Here is a 19,585-nt window from a genome sequence, read left to right on the forward strand (position 1 = left end):
GGATTTAACAGTTTTAGTCCCTCGATTATTGCCTTATTGTGATTTTGGCCCTTATATTATTGGACTGTACGTTTAAACATCAATTAAATAAAGTGTGCAATTTTAGTCCTTAATCAGCTAATCTTTTTACCCTCTCTTTCTTTTCGAGTTTCTAAAAATTCTTTGTGAACTATCCAAAGGAAAATGTAAAAATGGTTGAAGATTTTGAGGGGTAAAGGGTTGCTGGATATTAATATTAGTATATATGTAATCTTACTGTATCAGGTAATTAAGGATTTATCGTTTGCTAGTTGCTACTTTCCTAGCGTGGTTATTTTTATCTTTTATATTAGTACATGCATACATCTCTATAACATCCTTATATAATATCACTTCACTATAAAGTTTAAGTTTTTTTGGAACTAATTTTCATGTTATGTTATAATATATGTTCTCTATAACAGTACTATAAGAAATTCACCGTCTCTTTCTAGAGATTTCTAGTGTGGCCCACATGTAAGGTAATAAATTATTTACCTTGTCTCCTAAAAAAAATAATATATCAGATAATATTCTGTAGTTATGCATATATGGTAGTTTCTTTGATAGAAAGAAATTATCATATATATTAGTAGTCTCTAGGGTAATTATAATTTATGGAGAAGTCCCTAGGGCTAAAGTATTTGCCTAAGAGTCCCTATCCTACCTATAAATACGCATGTAACTCCATCAGTCTGGCATCCTACGATAGGCACAGGCTAGAAGACTCCTTAGGTTTTCTCTCAAGGTTCTTCCAAAGAATTCCCCACACCACTTGAACAAATACGACTGAAAGTACATTCCTATTAATATTCCGCTGCGTTGGCTCTGTGTTTGTAGAGCTTGCCTTTTAGCTATGTTGTTCAGTGTCTACTGATGATGATTACGAATATGATATAGCGTCCAGTACCATCATGTTTATGTAACTTGGATTTCCTTAGTCTATAGGAAAAACCTTAGGTTTTTGGCTTTCCAATATGTTGTCACTGGAGTCGTTTGTGATTTTGTTAAGAAAGAGGCATTGGAAACTTAATAATTTTGTGTTTTACCTGTGAAAAGAATCCATAATACATCGTCTTGTATTAACTGGTAGCTAGAAGCTTAATTTTGTCTATATTTGAAATTGGCCAAGAGCCTTTGTTAGGTGAGAACTTTTGTCAGTTTATTTTAATGATAGATCTATATATATATATATATATATATATATATATATATATATATATATATATATATATTGTGGCTTAAAGCTTTTCTCTTCTTTGTAATTTAGCAATTAATTGGCTATATTAAGTTTCCTGGAAAGCTAATATGTCTATTGTTTGGATATATGTTAATCCGTTTAGTTCAAGTGAAAACATACACCCAAACAGTATATATTGTGAGATTTTCTCACCATGGATACGAGCCAATTATTGTTTTCTTGGTTATATAGTATTATTAAACTGTTTATTTCGCATCCTTGCTCGTTCAAAGTTTGGGTGAATGCTTTAATTAGGAGAAAAGTATTTCTATGTAATCTGACATGAAGATTTTTCTTGTGTTCATTCAAGTTTTAAATCCACAAAATGTGTTCTACAAACTTGTCTGTCACTATGTTATTTGGCAGTTATGAATAGTTTTCTTATTATTTCAAGTGATTCTCATAAATTAAGATTTATTATTACAAGAATTACTTTATGTTAAAGGGACTTTGTAGGCATTATGCTTATATTAAGTGTGTCCATTATGAAACCAATCAATAATTGATAATTAAGGTTAATTATTCTGAGATGTCATTTTTAAGTTTTCTTTTATGTGATGTACTTAGGAGTAGCCACGGCATCTTGAGTACTTGATATAAAAGAAATTAAGTTGTTTAATCACATAAAGTTTAGTGATTAAAATTATAATGACATCTACTTAGTCCAATTATCTCATTAAAATGATAACTCGGCCCTACAAGGAGGTAACCATTTTGGTATGATTAATTGGAAAGAGATAGTAAACCTTTAAGTTAAATATAATCTTATGCCCACGGGTACGGATTAATTTTTATGTATTTTGATTTACTAGTCTCATAAAGTTAGTAAATTTTATGCATGGGTTGCAACCTCTGCCCACAGGAAGGTCTAGAATTTACTAAGAATCGATATTTTACGCGATTTACCTTTGATGTATTGTACTTCATAGCTTATGTATGTTTATCCTTGTTTTGCAGTCTTTACAGCTTTTCCTACCGCTATTTTTAATGAGAATGCTCGAATTCCAATGCTTTCTGGTGACAATTACGCTGAATGGAAGGAGAAAGTCCTTATCACTTTAGGGTGCTCGGATCTAAACCTGGCACTCCGTGTGGATGAACCACCTATTCCCACGGAATCAAGTACGCCAGCTGCTAAGGCTAATTATGAGCGGCGGGAGCGATCTAATCGCTTAAGTTTAATGCTCATAAAAGCTCACATAAGCCAAAGCACTAGGGGTTCTATCCCTAATAGCGATAAGTTCAAAGCTTACATGAAGGCAATTGATGAATAATTCGTAAGCTCTGACAAGGCATTGGCCAGCACCCTTTGAAGAGGCCCTCAAGTATGACTTTCGACAGAAGTCATATAATGCGTGAGCACATTATGGAGATGAGAGACATTGCTGCTAAACTCAAGTCCCTTGAGGTGGATATGTCTGAACCATTTCTTGTGCATTTTATTCTCAACTCCCTTCCTGCGGAATATGATCCGTTCAAAATTTCTTACAACACACATAAGGATAAATGGTCAATCAATGAACTTTTGACCATGTGTGTTCAAGAAGAAGAGAGGTTGAAGTAAGAGATACCTGAGAGTGTTAATATGGTGACTTATGGTAAGAGAAATGCAAAGAAGGGAAAAAGTGTTCCCATGAAGAAGAAAAACACCTTTGACATAGATGCTTGTCGTTCTGTAATAAGAAGGGACACTGGAAGAAGGATTGCCTGAAATACAAGAAATGGCTTGAGAAGAAAGGTAATTTTACCTTTGTATGTTATGAATCTAATTTTACTGAAGTTTCAGATAATACATGATGGATTGATTCTGGTCCTACAATTCACATTGCCAAAATCATGCATGGCTTTCTAACTTAGAGGAAGCCGATAGGAAGTGAACAATACGTCTATTCTGGCAATAGGACACGTTCACGTGTGGAAGGCGTGGGGACTTATAGGCTCATTTTGAAGGATGGTTTTCACTTAGATTTAGAAAATATTTTTTTATGTTCTAGAATATTCTAGAAATTTAATTTCTCTTTCAAGACTATCGATTAGTGGATATGATTTGAATTTTCATTACCCTTCTGTGAAACTTTTGAAAGATAATAAAATTATTGGTTTTGGAAATTTGAATGGAAATTTATATAAACTTGAGCTAGACCCCACATTTGAATGCAATGTTTTAACTTTTCATGATAAAGAAATTGGCACTAAGCGATGTATTATCAATGATAACTCATCTAGTCTTTGGCACAAGAGACTGAGACACATCTCTATTAATAGAGTCAAAAGGTTGGTTAATTATGGAGTTTTAAAAGCTCTTGATTTTTCTGACTTTGGGACTTGTGTGGATTGCATTAAGGGTAAGCAGATCAACAAATCAACTAAAGGTGCCAAAAGGAGTTCTCAATTACTTGAGATCATACATACAGATATATGTGGATCTTTTCCTACCCCTTGCTTGAATGGTGAGAGATATTTTATCTCGTTTATTGATGACTATTCAAGATATATGTATCTTTATTTTTGTGTAATAAATCAGAAGCACTTGATGCTTTTAAAGTTTACAAAACAGAAGTAGAAAAACAAACTAGTGCTCAGATCAAAATTGTAAAATCTGATAGGGGGTGGAGAATATTATGGTAGGTACTGTCACACCTCCTTTTTACCGCCCCGCGAGGGGTGAAGGGAGTTTTTTCCAATTAAAGGACGATCGAAACGGGATTTATTTATTTATTTCAGAGTCGCCACTTGGGAGATTTAGGGTGTCCCAAGTCACCAATTTTAATCCCGAATCGAGGAAAAGAATGACTCTGTATTACAGTCCGCGAACCAGAAATCCGGATAAGGAATTCTGTTAACCCGGGAGAAGGTATTAGGCATTCCCGAATTCCGTGGTTTTAGCACGGTCGCTCAATTGTCATATTTGGCTCATTTATCTGATTTTTAAACAATTAAGAACTTATATGCAAATTTAACTTTTAAAACCGCTTTTATCATTATTTATTTTATACAAAATTGCAACGTCGTGAAAACGCATCTCGAACCACGCCACAACCAGTGCACACGTGATTTGTTGACGCATTTTGACTTCGTCAAGATCGTGATTTGGGTTACATAAATGTACACCCGTATTTAAGAAAATAACCTTATTAAATATGCGCCAAAATACTACGCGTTATGATACTATTAGGTAGGACTGTGAATTTTACTAAATCGCCCATCTCGGAATCTAGGTATTTTCTTATATTAAAAAAATAAATAAATAAGATTGGAGGACTGCAATTTTTTTTGTATTATTTATATTTATTTATTTTTTAGCGAGATCCTCCCTTATTTTATGAATACCCCTTAATGACTACATCTTTATTATTACTAAGTTTGTCTATAATTATGAAGTCAATCTCTATATAATTAAAGATAACATATTAATTACTAATTTAAAACAAATATTAATGGAAAGTAATATTACTAAAATTATAATTACAAACAACATGGAATTGTCAAAAAAATAAAAAATAAAAACTAATTATCCCATAGTTGGATTAAAATTCATATTGTTAGTATGACTTAAGCTTATTGAAATTAATTATTTACAAATACTGAAAATTGAAAAAAAAACTTGATTACTAAACCATATTTCTAAAAATTAAACAATTTAACCTTAACTAACCTTGTTTTAATTCACATCATGTCCTAATACTTGATTCGCAAACTAATTCATGTTTTAATTGAAATTAACTACATGATTCCGATTAACTTAACGTTGAAAAAAAAACTTATGAATAAGGAACTTAGTCAATTTTTGCCAAACTGATTCAATAACGCCATTTTTTACGTTATTTCTTCTATTTTGATTATTATACAGTTTTAATTAGTAATCAGGCTTAAATATATTTCCTAATAATCCGATTAAGGCGTTATTTAATATATCGCTATAACATGCCTAGTTATGCCAAATGACAGTGATTTACAGAATAATAATACATGAATAACCTAAATACAATACAAAAATTAAATTAAACTAAATTAAAAATTTAACACTCCATTCTTCATTTCAGCTTACAAAATGCCAAAATTACAGTTGTGTACCTGATATTGTCAATATAAGAAGAAGAAAGTCAGCAACGTAATACGTAACACAGCAACAGCAACAATAACCAGCAATAACCAGTCAACGAAAATCCCAGTGACAGCTTTGAAAAATTCAAAATAAAATCCAGGAATGCCGAAAATAACGGACAGAAACCAAGGGAAATTTTCAGATTTTTGAAAGGCTAGTTAATCTTCAACCCTTAATTTCTACACCTGTATACCAGAATATTTATCAGGTGTGTACTACTCTCTCTTCTAATTTTCAACTTTTTTTTATTTTTCTTTGTATGTTTTTTTCTTTTCTTGAGAGTTTCAATGTTTTTTTCGGAATAAATGTTCAGCTCTTTTTTCTCTCTAATCTGTTCTCTCTCTATTCTCTGTCTGTGTTTTTTATATCTGTCCAAGACCTCCTATATATATCACATTCTCAAACCCTTTAATTAACTAATAAATCAATACTTTTTCCTACCAAACCCATTATTCTTCCCACTCATCCCCATTACATTAAATAAATATATCAACCCCACCCCATTATATTTTGTCCCCCATGCCTACCATAAACAATTACCATATTCCCCTCCACTACATTATGTCTTGTCCCCCATTAAATTAAACAATTATATCAAACCCCAACCCATTACATTTTGTCCCCCATGCTTAATTACTTTAATATTATCTTAATTTTAATGGAAAGAACATTCAAAAATAAATAATTATTCAGAAATTAAATTCCAAAAATACCTCTCTGCCCTTACTGAAATTACCAAACTACCCCTGAACGTACTACAAATTACCAACCTACCCCCATCAGCTATAAACACTTCACTTAATCAATTTCAACCAAAATATAGCGAATATGACCAATTTCTAACAATGTTCAAACAACAAATCACATGAACATGATTTCTAAACCAATTCAACAACAATATCACATGAACACAAATCGAATAACAAAGAACAACTAAAATTTTGATTGAACAATATTTTTAGCAACAAACAAATCTACTTTCAGATTCAACAACAACAACAAACAAGTACATTCAGATTTCTAAATTCAATAATCATTTGAACTTAAAATCAACTCTAACAACATTACAACCAACAATTCTTATATTAAACTTAAACAGGATTATGAGACAAACTCAAGAAATAATCATAAATGATGAACAATAAACAAGAAAAATCAAACTTATACTAATTTCGGATTCAAGAACAATTAAACAAAGTATGAACATAAATGAAAAGATTCAACAACAATAACAAGCAAGTTTTATTCAAATTCGAATTAAACTTGTATTAAGCTTAAACAAAACAAATAAACTTATTCAAATCACTAAACTTCAAATAATCAATTGATCTTTTAAAATTAAATTCAACAAAATTATAATAAAGATACATGATTCCAAAAAAAATTAAAACATAACTTCACATTAAATCATTGAATTAAAAACGAACTTCAAACAAAGATGAACGTGAATTAAATCTATTTTTAAACAACAAAACATGACGGATTCCCATGATTAAACCAACATACTCCCCGACTACAACTAAATTCTTTTTTAGACAAATAACAAGATCGAACAAGAACCAATTATGAGCTTAAACTTGAATCTAACAATATTAACAATTTCTGAAAAATACATAAAATACATGAAACAAATTGAAGAAATAATTAATTAAATTTCAATTTGAATCTAACAAATATTAAACTAACAATTACACATGAACAACTGAAAAATTAACAAAACAATGAACATGAACAAAACAAAAGTCAAACATCTACCGATTTTAGATTCGAGAAATATCAAAACGAAATACGGAAAAAAAAACTCAAAATCTACTAACCGGATCGAAACGAAGAACAACGACTAACCAACGACGACCTCGGACTATGTAGGGACTGTTTTGACGACCCCCAACCAAAACTCGAACAGAAAACTAGACGTACCGGACCTCAACTCAACCTAAGACCCTTGAACTTTGACGAAGAAGATGAAGCAACAGTAGAAGCAGCACGTGAAACAGAAGCAGCTGGCTGTGGCAAAGGTTGAAGCAGCAGCAACAACATCCATGTGCGCGGCAAGCAGAAGCAGGAGCGTCTGGTCGTTTGGACGTGACGACGACGCGGATGAACGTGAAGATGTAGCAACTGGGTTTCTTTGCTGCTGCTGTTCAACATGAAGACGCAGCAACTGGGCTCGAACTGGACGACGTTTTTGGTTTGGGAGCTGTTGTTCGACGTCTTGGCTGGATGATGGTCGAGCTGGGCTGCTGAAGAAGACGACGTTGCGACGTGGTCGGGTAGACGTGAGGTTGATCCAGTGGTCGCTTGGTTGCGAGAAGATGAAGCAATAGGTTGGGTGATGATGGTCTTGGGTTGGTCCAAGGATGGTCCGGTGAGAGGAGGAGTTGAAGGGTGGTTGCTGGGTATTGAGAGGTGAGTGAGGGTGGCTAGTTGTCCATGGTGAGGGTGAAGGGCAGCCATTGATGCTAAGGAGGGGAGCTTGAGGAAGAAGAAGGAAAATGAGGGGGGGTAGTTAGTATAGTTTTAGGGTTTTTCATTTTTTTTTTGTTTTTGTTTTATTTTTGAAAGGCAAGATAATAGGGGTGTTGGGTTATGGACCGGGTAGACCCGGTTTGAAATGGACCGGGTCGTGGGGAAGATTGGACAATTGTTTGGGTTTGGGGTTGAAATTTGAAGAAATGGCCCAATCTGATTTTTCTTTGTATTTTTGCTCTTTTCTTCTTTTATTTTTCTAGAACTAAATTATAAAAATACTTAAATTATTATTAAGAACTAAGTTAAGTTATAAAAGCGCAAATTAATTCCCAATAACAATTAACGCATAATTAAGTAGTAATTAAGCATAAAATTATATATTTGGACATTAAATGCTTAAAATGCAAAAGATGCCTATTTTTGTAATTTTTTAATTTTTGTAAAACAAACTTAATTACTAATAATTGTAGGATTAAATCCTAAATGCAAATGCGACATATTTTTTTTTATTTTTTATTAATTTAACAAATAAACATGCACAGATAAAAATAATTATACAAAAATACCACATAAATACAAAATTGTATACAAGGGAAAATTGTTTTTTTTTTGAATTTTTTTGGGAGTGATTCTCATATAGGGCAAAAATCACGTGCTCACAGGTACACATATAAGGGACAAGTTAAAGGTCCATTTGCTGAGTTCCTTGAAAGTGAAGTTATAATTGCTCAATATACCATGTCAGTAACACCACAAGAAATGGTGTAGCAGAAAGAAGGAACCGGACATTAATGGACATGGTAAGAAGCATGATTAGCAGATCAAGTTTACCTTTATCCTTATGGAGTGAAGCCTTAAAAACCGCTGTGTATATTTTAAATAGGGTTCCACCAAGGTTGTCCCCAAGACACCTTTTGAGTTATGGAAAGGATGGAAACCTAGTTTAAATCATTTACACGTTTAGGGATGTCCAACTGAAGTGAGGGTTTATAACCCACAACTAAAGAAGTTGGATGAGAGAACAATAAGCGGTTATTTTATAGGCTATGCAATTAACTCTAAGGGATTTAAGTTTTATTGTCCTTCTCAGTCTCCTAAAATTGTTGAAGCAAGAAGCGCTAAATTTCTTGAGGAACATGAAGAAAGTGGGAGTGTTTGACTCAAAGGGTGGAATTGGAAGAAATAAGGGAACCACCTGTGGTACCTTTACCTGAACCCACTGAAGAAGTGTCTGAATCAGTGGGAGTGAGAAAATCCTCAAGAATTCGAAAATCAGCAATTTCTAGCGACTATGTTATATATCTCCAAGAGTCTGATTATGATATTGGAACTAAAAGATGATCCATGCTCGTTTTCACAAGCCATGAGTGGAGAAAACTTCACACTTTGGTATGATGCCATGAAAGAAGAGTTAGAATCTATGGCTAAATATAAGGTCTAGGATCTCGTCGAATTACCAAAGGAATCCTCTCCCATAGGTTCCAAGTGGGTCTTTAAAACTAAAAGAGACTCATCTGGTAATATCGAACGATATAAAGCCAGACTTATAGCCAAGGGTTTTACTCAAAGGGAAGGCATTGATTACCATGAAACTTTCTCTCCAGTATCAAAGAAGGATTCATTGAGAATAATCATGGCATTAGTAGCTCATTTTGATTTTTGAGTTACATCAAATGGATGTGAAAACAACTTTCTTGAATGGAGATCTTGAAGAGGAGGTATACATGCATCGGCCTGAAGGATTTTGTGATAAAGACAAAAGTCACCTTATTTGCAAGTTGAATAAATCCATTTATGGGCTAAAACAGGCTTCCCGCCAATGGTATATTAAATTTCATAATGTTGTTTCTTCATTTGGATTTACGGAGAACATCATTGATCAGTGTATATACCTTAAGATAAGTGGAAGCAAATATATTTTTCTAGTCCTATATGTGGATGATATTTTGCTTGCAAGTAGTGACTTGGGATTGTTGCACGAGACTAAACGGTTCCTTATCCAGAATTTTGAGATGAAGGATATGGGTGAAGCCTCTTATGTCATTGGCATAGAGATTCACAGAGATAGATTTCAAAGATTACTTGGATTGTCTCAAAAGGCCTACATTGAAAGAATTCTGGAAAGATTCGGGATGAAGAACTATTCACTTATTGCAGCACCTATAATTAAAGGTGACAAATTCTCATTGAATCAATGTCCACAAAATGCATTGGAAAAGGAGCAAATGAAAGACATTCCCTATCCTTCGCTTGTTCGGAGCCTTATGTATGCACAGGTCTGTACTAGACCTGATATTGCTTTTGCGGTAGGAATGCTTGGCAGATATCAAAGTAACCCTGGTCTTGACCATTCGAAGGCTGGTAAAAGGGTCTTGAGATATTTGCAAGGAACCAAGAATTTTAAGCTCACATACAAATATTCTAACTCATTGGAGGTGATTGAATATTCAAACTCTGATCTGGGTGGATGCAAAGACACTGGTAAATCTACTTCAGGATACATTTTCCTTCTTGCTGGAGGTGTTGTGTCTTGAAGAAGTGTCAAGCAGACCATTGTTGCAACATCCACAATGAAAGCTGGATTTATAGCATGCTATGAAGCTACATCACAGGCGTTGTGGTTGAAAAACTTTATTTCCGGCCTTAGGATTGTCAATTCCATTTCATGGCCATTGAGAATCTTTTGTGACAATTCAACTGTAATTTTCTTTTCTAAGAATAATAAAAGTGACAGCCGAAGCAAGCACATCGACATAAAGTACTTGATGGTTAGAGACTATGTAAAGAAGTAAGATGTGAATTTTGAGCATATTAGTACTACTTTAATGATTGCTGATCCTATGACTAAAGGTCTGCCAGCTAATATTTTCAAGGATCATGTAATGGGGCTTAGTAGCTCAATTTAGTCTTGCTTTGCTTTCTAACAGTTTGTCTAGACATTATGTTTATTTTGATATACATGACAGTGCACACTTTTGTTTTTTCATGTATTATTTGTGATCATTGGATCAATAAAGTTGGACTCTCAATGACTTATATTAAGTTCATTCATAAAGTTGTTAGACACTTTATTAGAATATATTGTACATTTTAATACATGGAAGGAAGTGTTTGTTTAAAAGCATGACCGTCATGATTCGTGTAATAATATATTCTAGTTAAAGTGATTGTCGCATAACTTTTAGTTGAGTGATAAAGTTTATGGTCATATTATATGTTTATCTCTCATAAAGGATTATCTAATTTTAAATATGTGGGCCAAGTGGGAGAATGTAAGAAATTCACCATCTCTTTATAGAGATTTCTTAGTGTGGCCCACATATAAGGTAATTAATTATTTACCTTGTCTCCCAAAGGAAATAATATATTAGATAATATTTTGTAGTTATGCATGTATGGTAGTTTCTTTGATGGAAAGAAATTACCATATATTAGTAGTCCCTAGGGTAATTATAATTTATGGAGAAGTCCCTAGGGCTAAAGTATTTGCCCAAGAGTCCCTAACCTACTTATAAATATGTCTGTGACTCCATCAGTCTGACATCCTACGATAGGCACAAGCTAGAATATTCCTTAGTTTTTTTCTCAAGGTTCTTCCAAGGAATTCCCTACACCACTTGAACAACTATGACTGAAGGTATGTTCCTATTAATATTCCGCTGCGTTGGCTCTATGTTTGTATTCGAATTTCAACAAGTACTTCACTATAACATCCAAAAATATTCGGAACAAAAAAGACTGTTATATAGAGATTTGACTGTATATACACTTCTATGAAATTATGGCATCATTGCCAAATTTGATAAGCTCGTTTCCAGAACAATCTTCTTTCTACATATTCTATAGATTTATGCTTCATCTCTCAACTTAACCAATCTAGTTACGTTGACTCTAATCCAGACACACTTTTTAGCATGTTGAGGTTATACATGTGTTCTTTCTGCTCCAAGCTTACCCTGTAGCCGGAGCAGAGTGAAAAATTCAAACACGAAGAGATATTAGTCAAGAAACAATTAATAACTGGTATTAATAATTAAAGAAAGCCTTAAAGTAACTATCCATATATAGGTAGAATCTGATAATTAAAATTCTGAATTCGGCAAGATTCCTAATCTAGACAAGACTCTAGTGAATTAGAAGTGCTTGTCTTACATCACAAATCATATCGAATTGTACACCAAACTTCATCATATATATGTCCCAAAGAAGTGCTACGAAATAAGTAGATTTAATTTGCCTTTTCAGTGTCCATTTTATTCTAATCTCGACAGTGAAAGTTACCAAAAGGTAAACACATATTTCGTCTCGTGAATAAAACTGAACATATCACAAACAAGTTTCTACTTAACATTTGTGTGAGCGAGTGGCGGAGCTACCTTTGTTTAAGGAGTGTTAGTTGATACCTCTTTGCAAAAACAATTATATTGTAAAGTTAATTGAATTTTTTTATAGTATGTTATATTTTCTTGTCTTTTCAATTTTTTATTTTATACCTCCTTAATAAAAACTCTAGGTTTGCCACAAAGTGTGAGGACATCCCAATCTAAATAGACTATTTACAAGCCAAACTAATCGCGGCATCTTTGATACAATGGGCATGTTTCTGCTGGTAATTTGAAAGCCGCTAGTTTGTGACCATTGTTCTCATATGTACGTTAGAGTAGTTTGTAAGTACGTGGAAGTCCCACGTCGATGGCCACATGCCATTTAGTTGGCTTTATAAAGTTTGGCTCATTAAGTCCATTAGAATGAACAATTGACATATTTAAAAGGATATGTGTGTTTAAATAAATGACTTGGATTTGACCCTGGATTGGGTCGGATATTTAAATAAAGATTTTATTTTCGTATTTTATTTGGAACATCGTTTTGTTATTTAAAATTTGAATTTAAATTTAAATTTTAATTAATAAAAAAGTTATGACTATTCGTGAAAAGGGGCCTATCTTCAGAAAAGTCTCCTTTTCTTATTTATACTAGATGAGTGCTTAAGCACGGGCCCAACATATTCGAGTCTTGAAATTTTGATACATTACTAATAAAGATATTATGTAGCTATGTAACATCAGATATAATATAGTACAGCACATAGAAGTGACATTGGATTGTTAGAAGGACTCTCCATCGTAAAACAGATTAAAGTGAACAAAAAACCAAGTCACAAAATTCTTGAAATTGTTGATCATCAAACGCGAACAAGCAAATATCTATCTTTACTTCTAGAAGATTTACGAGAGATACAATATTTATTTTCAAGAGTTAAACTTCAACAAATATGAGATTTCTTTGAGGAAACGTGCAACACTCGTAGAGCTAATAAGAGACAAAGCTCACGTCCTACTCCATCCCATTTAACCTGCACACCAATATTAAATGCATTAATGACCACACATTTAAGCCACTAAAACAGTTGATACTGATATTATTTGGCCATCCGAAAGAGATAATATTTTTCTTTTAATGCACTAATCCTATTGGAAAAGGGCTTCTCACCACAGTTAGAGATGTATGAATGCTCCCATACAGTGTATATCAATAACATACACTGTGTTGGAAAAAATATTCTGAGTCATAACTTTGTCAAAGAAATGAATATGTGAAACATAAAACAAATATAATATAAATAGAAATAGTCATTAGTCGAAGTTTATCAATAATTTCAAAGATACAATTTAAAGAACGAGAAAAGATTAAAGAAAGGTCAACACTCCAGGAATAATGTAGCACTTAGAAATAGCAGTGCTCCCTACATATCTTGCACTTCCCAAAACACTTGATATTCCAAAAGAAGAAGAAAAAATAGCAACTCGATTTTGTATCTTCTTACACTTGTCTTCTGAGCAACCATTTACAGATGATGACCAAACATAACGGTTAATGTGTTTGTCATTTTATAGACTGCTCTTGAAACTAATTTATTTTAAAGTCACTATTTCTGAGAGGAGATAAAATGTAGTTGACGTAGGGAAAGAACATTACATAAGTAGAAGGTGATTTACATGCTATTGGAACAATATGTACAATTCACGAAAATATGATAAAGTTTTTATCCCTGTTTGTGTTGCACTATTTTGAGCGATTTATGAGAAATCTAACATAGTTTGGAAAACATCATCGATTAATAAAATCTCCATACCGAAGGAATGCCTGAAATAAATTACCACAATGAGGCCTAGCTCAAGATGTATCAACCTAGCATTAGATTTTACATGAAAAATAATATTGAATTTTTTCTAATTTCCAACTGAGGCTAAGTCAAAATATAAGGAATTAGAAAATTCTCACAACTTAGGAAGAAATAGAGGTTCTTCCAATAGAATAAACCACGTCCTAGTTTTTTTTTCTAAAAAAGAGGAAATACGTCATGTCTTCTTATCAAACATGATGATACAAATTCTCGGCATCTAAAGTTAATGGTTAACATCAGAACAATATCAGAACTTTAGCAGAATATATAGGTCCTATTACCATAAGCAGTCATTTCCTTTTCAACTGAGGGTAACATATATCTTTTGGCAAACAAAAGGAGTAACATATATCTTTTGGTATCTAAGGACAACCGGGTGCACAAGGTATCATGCGTTATGCAAGGTTTGGAGAAGGACCGCAGCCCGAGGAGTGTAATGTAGGCAGCCTACCCTGATGCAAGCATTAGTGACTAATTCCACGACTTGAACCTATGACCTATAGGTCACACGAAGGCAACTTTACTGTTGCTCTAAGAATCCCCTTCAAATTAAAAAAAAATATTAAACTGAAATATTGTACTTCGAAAAGAAGACATGATTTACTTACTAATTTAGAGAGCTTTGTTTTGTGTTCAATACTTAAAATTGAAGTAAAAATACTTTGTCCAAATGGTCCTTCAAAATTAAACTTCTCATGGTAATTAGGGTAATTTCTCTCAATCCAATTGCACCTCCAAACTATAATTAAAGCGATCCATATGTTCTTATACGACAAATTCCAAGATAACTGAGTTGACTTAAACGTGTACCCATTTGACGAACCCACTTAAAACAGAACTTCGTCATATCAAGGTATATCGAATTCAAACACCTGTCTCAAATGAAAAATATCAGCATTCCTAGAATACTTAAACCTTCTTTATTTTATTTTCATTCTAGCATGCCAATTTGTAAGACGATCCTTACATCCAACTAATCTCAACAATCCTCTCATATGCTAAAAGAAAGAAAGAAAAATAATAATTAACAAACACATATATCACTATATTATTACAACATAAAAAGGAAGAAAAAAGAGAAACAACATTAAAAAAAAAAGATGCAACTTAAAATAATTATTTCTTCTTATCATGACAAAGCTTACAAGGAAATAATAAAATAATAGATGTTGAGTAAAATTGAGATAATCAAAAGCTTAGGCATCTTTTAGGTCAAATGTGGCTCGGTGTCTAGTGAAATGATTCGCTTACAATGCTTTCTACTTACTATCAAATGAAAGGAACCTAGCTATAACTACTTAATATGAGTATCTATAGAATCTTTTTTGAATTCTAACTAACATGACATACATAAATATGCCATTTTATTTTAAAATTATTCTGGTAGAGAATCTCCCAACCTCCGATATAACCAAAACAGATACAGGTGATTCATCCAAATGAAATGAAACTCGTTGATGATCCTCCATGACTAAAAGATCATTTTTGGTTGTCATTTTCACAAACATGCCAAAAGTATTTCAAAAACTTTTACATTATATGTAAAAGTATTAGAATCTTAAAGGCATATAAAGTTTAGCTGAGGGATTCAAAAAGTAAAAGACATGACAAACAACTTACCGTGAAGGGTGAATCTTTAGAATGAAAATCCATCATATATTTTGGTTCTTTCGAGCTTAGACTTAAGATTTCACCTGATATAAAGCGTCAAGAATCAAGAAGGAGATAAGAAACCCGATCGTAACAATAAGTAATCCCTGAGGAAATACTTCAAAAAATGGATATTACAAAACAGTAAGACAAAAGGAAAGAACTACCAAAGCAATTCAAGAACCTCACTTTGATAATTTAGATGCAATTAAAGAGCGGTCAAAGTGTTAAGGAGAAACCAATTCGATAAACCCCTCTCATCCCTGCAAATTTCTGGAACAGATGAAAAAACACACAAACAAAAATTTCGAAAATAAATATAATTCAAAAACTCTCAGAGAAAAAGAAAATCATAATTAAACCCCATAAGACAATTGCAAGATAAAATTCTCATACACAGAGGCAGATTTAGGATTTGGAAGTTACGGGTGCCATTATTTATTTATATATATATATATATATATGTATGTATGTATGATTCACACACCTACCACTAGCCAGAAAGACAGAATATGACGACTAGATGATTCAGTTATTTTTTGGTTATTCCAATTAGGTCTTTTATTTAAAAAAAAGCCAAAGAAGTTCAATTTTAGTTGAATTTTTACGTTTGGTTTACTATTTTCTAGGATAAAATAGCCAAAAAAAAAATAATTTTATGAAAGTACGCCTCCATATAGAAAGTTTTCTTAAAGAGTAGCTTAATTACTAGTATATAATTTTTGTTTGATTTTATTAATTGATTATTATTCTTGGTTTAATTTTTTTAATTTAATTATTGAGTTATATCACAACTATTTTCAAAGCCAAAATTTTGAAATTAGCAATCTATGAGAATCAACTTAAAACTTCTTTTAATCATGAATTTTTTTAAAAAATCAACAAATGATACTGTTCAATTTATACTCCAATATATAAATTAGTAATATTGTATCACTAAAAAAAGAAACTATATATTACTTAGAATTTTAAAATTATGCATCGAAAGAAATTGCTTATGAAACAATATAATTGTAGGAAATAAAATATAGGCTAATGTAAATAAATTTAAAAAAAGAAAGAAGATGGAAGATTTACTAGCAAATAACGAGAAAAAAAAACGAGAAGAAAAAAAGAGTAAAATGAAAGAGGAGGAAGAAGAAGAGATGAGGAACCCAGTAGAGAATGAAGGAAATTTAGGGTTAATAAGTACGAAAAAGATTTTAAAACAAAACAAACAGAAAAGTGCTGCTAGAGGGAATTGAACCAAGACGCATACGATTAATGAGAAACTTCAGCACCGACGCCGAACCATGGCACCCACACAGAGTTTCTGTTATCAGGGTGACACTTTTTATATATAACTCATTTTACATAGAAATTAATATATTTATTTAGAATTTCTGCTGCAGCGTGCGGGTGGCGTACCACCCCAATCCTATAAGGTAGATCCGCCCCTGCTCATACATACAGAAACAAATAAATAGATATTCCAAATGGAAATAAGGAAAATAGAAGTAGGCACATGAGTTTTAAGTTGACACGACAAGAATGACAAAAGGACATCATTATGGAGAAACCTTCTTTCAAGAACTATAAAAATCATATAATTAATAAAAGGGCAGTTGGTACTCAGCTGAAACTACAACCAAAGAGGCTTGAATCATGGATTAATTGCCACCCAATTAAGAAGATGAAGAGATTCGAGCAAAAAATTGAAGGAACATTTCTTTGTGAAAAGAGATGAAAGACCCGATGTTTCTAGAGCTACCATCAGTGTGTTGGAATGGAAACTTGAAGTGAGCAAGCAGTGGACACCTAAAACATTTTATTTTTATTCATCTTACCAAACCTTTCATAATTAATGTAATTACAATTTTACCATTGGTCGACCACACTTGGCTTTTCTATATAATAAATATATAAAATATAAATATAAAAATACGGAAGACATCCTAGAAGTAGAGTATTCAAGTTGCACGTATGTTTCAGGCTTTGTTGTATCCTGATAGAGAATTGCTTGTAATCCCTAAAGTATATATAGGCAATAACTCTTGAAAAATAGTGATCTTTCACGCTTCAAAGCCTTTAATTCTCTGTTACTTACCTATATTTTCTAACACTGTATTCGACAAAAGAGAGAGAAAAGCTTTCACATTATTAGTTGTGTTTTTTACATTATTTGGCTCATTCATTTGTTTTTTTATATCAATTTAAAATAATTATATGTTAGTATCTGGAACCCCTTTCTCCCATAAATTGCTTATTTATTTGTTAAATGTTAGAAGATCACTTATAAATGAGGATTGATCAGTTGATATTGCCGAGACGTCTTCATGTTACGTTGGATTAATAAGTTGAAAACTCAAGTAAATTACTGGAGAATCGTTGTTGATTCCTTAACTATGTAAGTTTAAAGAAAACGTAATACTTTGCCTTCTTTTTTACAAAAGACTTACTAATTTGGTCTATTTGACAAATAATTAATTTAACTATAGAATAATAGTTTTTGATCTTATGAATGATTTGAACATTTTAAATCTAGAAACAGATGTTTAGTGATGTTTGTATATGTCCAAATTTGGCAACCACGATAACGGATAAGCAAGATATGGGACGGGGTCACCACAACACAACGACTAAATGTCGTTGTGACAAAGGACGACAACCAAAAGCGGGCAACTGAAATAAGATAGCAACGGTAGTTTAAACTTAGGAAGAGACATGAAAAATATGCCTTTTGGATATTTCTTATATTGTACTTTTTAGAATTTTTTGGGAAATGTCCCTTATAAATAGGAGGAGATAGTGAACAAAAGGGGGGTCTGTCATTTCAAAGAAGAGAGAACACATTGTAAAAAGAGAGAGAAATATACGAAAGAATTGTCTTATTCGCTTTACTCAAGCACATGTTGATTAACTTTTATCCTTAAATCTGAATATTCCACATTCATATCGGCTGCATATCTTTTCACGTCATCAGAAAGAGGATGTAAGGCCCCGTGAAATTTTTTACTCAAAATCCGAAAGCTCGTAGTGCCTGCGGTTCGGACCCTTTGGATTGATCTGTGCATTAAAAAGTAGGAACAATGTTTTCCAGAAAAGTGCATTTCTACGGTCTATTATGCGATCGCAGAATAGCTATGCGGACCGCATAGTCACAGCAGAGCCAGGCAGTTTGATGGTTAATTTGAGGTCAACTATGCGGCCAATTATACAATCTCATAATCAATATGCGGGCCGCATAGTCATTGCATAATCCCCTTGGAAATTTTGTGAGGGGTAGTTCTGCGGTGCATTATGCGACCGCAGAACAGGTGTGCGGGCTGCATTTCTGTCGCATACTCGGGCAGTTTGTTCAGGTTTTGTGGCCATTTTTGCGGTCCATTCTGTTGGGCGCATGTCCATTATGCGATCGCAGATCGTGTCGTGGTTCCTATTTTCTAACTTTTAAAACCCGACCCCATCCCATTAAAAATACCCTCATTAGACCCATTTTAAGATATTCTTCTGCAAAAAAACAAGTGAGAGGGGAAGTTCTAGAGAGAGAGAGTGATCTTCATCAAATTCCCACTCAATTCTTGCCTAAACCCTTGAAGATTATAAAATAAAATTTGCTAGGCCTTCACCCCAAGAGATCGAAGTTGCTAGAAAATTTCGGAATTTATTATAAGGATTTAAGGAAAGCTCTATTGAGGTATGTATGGCTAAAACCTCCTCCTCTTAGAAATTGAGCCTCCATGGTGCCCGTGCAAATGTTGTAAGTCCGAAATTTGATTGATGTAGTACTTGTTATGTCAAATGAATTGATGTTGTGAAAATGTATGTGGAAGGTGTTTCTCTATGTGTTTAATGTGTTATTCTTTGTAAATTGAGGATGTGTGGAGAACATGATCTATGTGCTAAATGCTAAATGTCAAGTCAAAGTTACATT

General features: G+C 32.9%; 1 long non-coding RNA gene across 2 annotated transcripts; it reads right to left on the bottom strand.

The window, feature by feature from the left end:
* Window positions 1-12,962: 12,962 nt before the first annotated feature.
* Window positions 12,963-17,430, bottom strand: LOC104214885 (uncharacterized). Of its 2 annotated transcripts, XR_011401650.1 has the most exons (4): window positions 17,289-17,430; window positions 15,862-15,935; window positions 15,643-15,716; window positions 12,963-13,191 (listed from the first exon to the last, which is right to left on the bottom strand). It is a non-coding gene; the product is annotated as an uncharacterized lncRNA (long non-coding RNA). The 2 variants fall into 2 exon arrangements; XR_708034.2 differs by lacking the exon at window positions 17,289-17,430 and having other exon boundaries at window positions 15,862-16,331.
* Window positions 17,431-19,585: the final 2,155 nt, after the last annotated feature.

The sequence above is a fragment of the Nicotiana sylvestris genome, chromosome 8, assembly GCF_000393655.2.
Source record: "Nicotiana sylvestris chromosome 8, ASM39365v2, whole genome shotgun sequence".
Taxonomy (NCBI): Eukaryota; Viridiplantae; Streptophyta; class Magnoliopsida; order Solanales; family Solanaceae; genus Nicotiana; species Nicotiana sylvestris.